The sequence below is a fragment of the Cryptomeria japonica genome, chromosome 3 (assembly GCF_030272615.1).
Source record: "Cryptomeria japonica chromosome 3, Sugi_1.0, whole genome shotgun sequence".
Taxonomy (NCBI): Eukaryota; Viridiplantae; Streptophyta; class Pinopsida; order Cupressales; family Cupressaceae; genus Cryptomeria; species Cryptomeria japonica.
In genome coordinates this window covers 273559659-273564942 of record NC_081407.1, presented here as the reverse complement: position 1 = coordinate 273564942, position 5284 = coordinate 273559659, and positions in this window count along the sequence as shown.

Below are 5284 nucleotides of genomic sequence, written 5' to 3'. Positions count from 1 at the left end.
CAATGCTAGCCATGCAAAACAACCTGCTTTAGGTAGAACAATGTCATTCCAACAGAATGAGTATGCCCGACTACTTACCTTACTACTGCCTTGCTGTAAGGCTTTGTAACCTTCTTTAATTAAATATTGCCCTGATTTAGAAGCTGCCCAAAATAACACATCATCTCTGTTAGACATGAGAACTGTCCTATTCAATAAAATATTTTACAAGGAGGAAGATTGCTGGGTGGATATTGGGAGAAGAGTGGGATCTTTCCAAATTATTTTCCCTGAAAAGATTTCTACAACAGACACATAGTCACTCAATTTTGTACCCCAATGAGCTATAGCTATATTCATAGTGTCTTCCATATTATCCAATTGAGCAATAGGAGGATGCCCACACCATGAGTCTGTCCAGAAGTTAGCACTGAGACCATTATTGATTTCCCATGAAACATACTTAGATATTAGATTTCTTGAATCCATCATAAAATTCCAAATAGCAGACCCCTTTGGAGGATCTAAAATTATCAACACTCTTGATGGTTGAGTGTTGTCCAAATATTTAGCTTGCATAATCTGGCACCATTTGGAAACAGGATTAGTGTACATTTTCCAAATCAATTTCCCTCCAAAATCCTTGTTGCGATGCTTCAGATTATGAAGCCCAACTCCCCCTTGGGATTTTTGGCATGACATATTTTCCAGAGAGGCTAAGGAGATTTTCCTTTCATTTGTCATATTGCTATTCCATAGAAAATCTCTAACAAGTTTCTGCAATTGTTGAATGACAGATGAGGGAGCTTTGAGAACAAACATGTAATAGTTTGGTATTGCTGTTAACACTGACTTGATAAGAAGGATTCTACTTGATAGTGAAATCCACCTTACTTTCCAAGCTGAAATTCGTGCCTTGATTCTACCAATAACAACACACCAATAAGAAGGTTTGTTTGTTCCCATAAAAAAAGGGGATGCCAAGGTAAGAAGATGGCAATTGATCCATTGAGAAGCCCAAAGTCTTGGATATTCTTAGTGACAAGATTGAAGGTGTGTTGAAAATGAAAATCTTAGACTTAGCAGCATTAATTTTCTGGCCCGAAGCAGAAGAATAGATTTCCAATGTTTGCTTGATGAGCTTGGCTTCTTTTAGAGAATCCTTACCAAATAACAATGTATCATCAACAAAAAGAGAGTGAGTTACTGTTATTAAAGTACCTGGAAGAGTGACACCAAGCCAAAGACCTTTTGAAGATTGAAAATTGATGTATCTGCTAAAGGCATCTGCCATGAGAATAAAGAGAAAGGGTGATAAAGGGTCGCCTTGTCTTATTCCCGGTGTACCTTGAAAAAATCCCGAGGGATGTCCATTTATTAGAATAAAAAAATGTGCACTTAAGACACAAGTTTTGATCCATTTGCACCATTTGTCTGAGAAGCCGAATTTTGATAATACTTTAAAGAGAAAATCCAACTTAACCCGGTCGTATGCTTTCATCATATCAAGTTTGACAACAAAATTTGCTTGTTGGTTGTCATGGATAGAGTGTAAAACCTCATGTGTTACTAGGGCTCCTTCCATAGTCTCCCTACCTAGGACAAAACCTCCTTGTTCTTGCGAGATGATCTTGGGTATGAGATAATGCATTCTAAGGTAAATGGCCTTAGTTACGATCTTGTAGATTGTGTTACAAAGAGAAATAGGTCTCAATTCTGCGAATGTTGATGGAGAAGGTGTTTTTGGGATGAGAACAATATTTGTTGCATTAAATTTTTTTAGCATTGCTCCCCTTTTCCTGGATTCTTCCATTACCGCTAAGAGGTCAAAACCAACCACATCCCAACACTTTTGGAAAAAGAGGGCGGTGAACCCATCCAGACCTGGGGCTTTATCTGGGGAAAGGGAGAATACCACTTTGTGAACTTCCTCCAGAGTGAAAGGGGCCAGTAGGACTCTGTTATCCTGGTTGGAGATCAGAGGAGGGATAGATTGCAGTAGAAGCTCAGCATTATCCTTCCAAAAAGGATCTAAATTAGAAGGTGGGGGGGCTAAAAGATTCTTGAAAAACTTTACTCCTTCATCTTGAATGCCGGCTAAATTTTTAATCAATACCCCTATGTCCGCATGCTTGATTGAGAAAATAACATTAGATGCTTTTATTTGTTTTGTGGATGCATGAAATAATTTTGTGTTCTTATCTCCCTGCTTCAGCCAGAGCTATTTTGATTTCTGTCTCCAATATTCTTCTTCTCGCTTACAAGCTTCTTCCCACTCACTTTGAAGACCCTTTTGTGTAGAATGCAAGAGCTGATCCAGTCCCTTGGAAATTATGTTTTGGTTAACTTCTTCCAGTTGTTGTGCAATGATTTTTTTTTGAGCAAAAACATTCTTAAAGATCTTTCTATTCCATTCCTTAGCCTAAACCTTAATAAACTGAAGTTTCTTAAAAAATTGGAACATCTTTGTTCCACTACATGCAGAGGGAGATACCCACCATTGTCTTAATAAAGCCTGAAAGTGTGGATGTCTAAACCACATGCGCTCAAACTTGAAAGAAGAACCAAAACATGACATAGGGTTCTGTTTTTGCCATTCAAGGACAATTTGAACTGGGAAGTGGTTTGATTCTGAAATAGGAAGAATGTTTGAATAATAACTGACCTGATTAAGGCGCTATTCCAAGGGAATGAAAAACCTGTCGAGTCTCTCTGCAATCTGAAGGAAGCTTGATCTCTTGTTAGTCCAAGTGAAGAGACCATTATTGGGAATCACATCCAATAAGTTGTTTTCTATGATGAAACTTAGAAAATCCTGCATAGATCGTGGGGGTGGGCAGATTCCTCCTTGTTTCTCCTTATGAGACAAGATTGCATTAAATTATTATTATTATATTATCATATCTTTATATTATTATTATAATATTATTTTGACTAAGTTAACTATTAGTACGGTGGAGATAAATAGAATTGATTAATAGTTAAACTCAGAGTGAGTGGTTGTTGAGAGGAGAAAATAAATAAATATATATATATATATATATATATATATATATATATATATATATATATATATATATATATATATATATATATATATATATTGGTTTTTCATGCATTTATTTTAATTTAGGTTATTTAAAGTTATTTAAATTATTTTTATTTAAGTAATAGTAAAACACATTATAAATATGATGGGTGTCAATTTTAATCATAGGGGGTTTTTAATTTCACATATCTATCAATCCATTATGTGAGTATTGATACGCCTTTTAGCATAATTAAATAGCTTATATTAAAATAAATTGCATGTGTAGTATTGTAATAAAAATATTTTAAATAATCTTAATCTGGTCAAACAGTTATAATAAGAGTTCTCAAATTAAATATTCAAATTTATCATTATATTACTCTATATATATAAATAGAAATCAATAAAATATATACTAGATTTTGTTTAAATTAATGTAAATAAAATAATAAATTAAATAAAACAATTTAAAATAATTAAAATTAAATTAAATTACATAGCTTAAATTAAAATAATCTAAATTAAATTAAGTAACTTAAATTAAAATAAATTAAATAATTTATATTAAAATAAATTACATGTGTAGTTTTGTAACAAGTTAGATATTCAATATGTAATGCATAACTGCCAGTTATAAAAATTCAAATAGATAAATTCATTCTATATTTAGAACATTTTGTTTATACCTTATTTAAAGCGACAAATTTTGTGTATTTACCTTCTATTACAAAAGAATGAAAAGTCATTGTGGATTTTGAGGAAGCCGAGGAAAGGAAAGGACAAAGTTAGTGTGTAACTTTGAAGGTACACAATAATTCACATATTCTAACATTGGTTTATCATTCATACTTTCTTCATATATCCTTTCTCATTATCTTATCAATGTATTCCAATTTTCAATTGTGTATTAAGATTCTCTCTCTATTTTCCAGTTGAGTTCATTCGTTGTGTATACATTAAAGATCTTTTAATGCAAGCAAGACTTGTAAATGGAGCTCTAGGATATATTCAAAAAATGATCAATAAACCAGGGAGTTCTCCACCTAAACCAACAACATATGTAATGGTTGAATTTGACTATTATTCAAGAATACCATTTGACAATCTTCATCCAAATACAATTCCAATAACAACAATACAAAGGGGCAGAACACTTCAATTATCATTAAGTTTGGCATGGGCATCTCAACTTAACATCTATTGCCTTTAACTTTAAAATATTTATCTTCTACTATTTAATATTGATTTAAAATCTAAAAATAATTTCCTTGCAAGTGAGAAAAATGTCATGTACTATACATGCATGGGTGTCCATTTGGTTGAAAAAGTACCACTACCGTCTTCCACTCAATACCATCCTTCGTATAGAGGAATTAAGTGTCCGCTACTAGTTGAGAGAAAAAATGATCAATAGAATTGACAAAAATGGACCAAAGAATAATAATTTTTTTTTTGATAATTATGCTTTATACTTTAACTTCCTCTATGGTTCCAAGATGAAAATGAACTTAGATGTAAAAAAATATAATCTACAAATTGAGATTATAAACTTATGTGACTGACCAATTTCTCAATACCATGAGCTTCAAGACCTTTACCTTGCTAGATGTATATGGAAGGTCACTATTAGGCCAATAGTGACAATCAAAAAACATAACCTATCTGAACAACTCAGTATGAAGTTCATGAGATTTCTTAAAGGACAATCATGAATTAGTTTTCACACAAGACCACTTGAAGAATGGTTGCTTGCTACTTTTAAGTTTAATTATTCAATCAGATTCATAGTGCATCAAGTCATGCCATCATTCAGGTTGTTACATGCTCACTATGGGATACCCACATTATATGTTGTGAAGTCCAACATAACAATCAAAGTTTAAGCTCTTCTTCATCATATTGAAAATGAAGAGATATTACCAGTGGATAAATGGTTATCAAAGTAAAACTTGACACAAATTTTGAAAACCTATTTACACATTTTATGCATGACTAAATTCAATGATTAAATAATATAGTATAGCTATTGTTTAACAATTATTAATACTTCGTGAATGATTAGTAAGTGATTTTTTTCCATTTTTCAAATTTCATTTTGATAAACAATTCCAAATTTTGAATTTGCATAATATTTTACAAATGTTGTTATTATACCTCTAAAAAGTATGATATTGTCTTTATCTCATTTTAATTATCATTAATTCAAATTTAACCAAAATTAAATTAAAAAACATCATTGATCATTGAATTTAATTGCACTTCATACTTTATCAT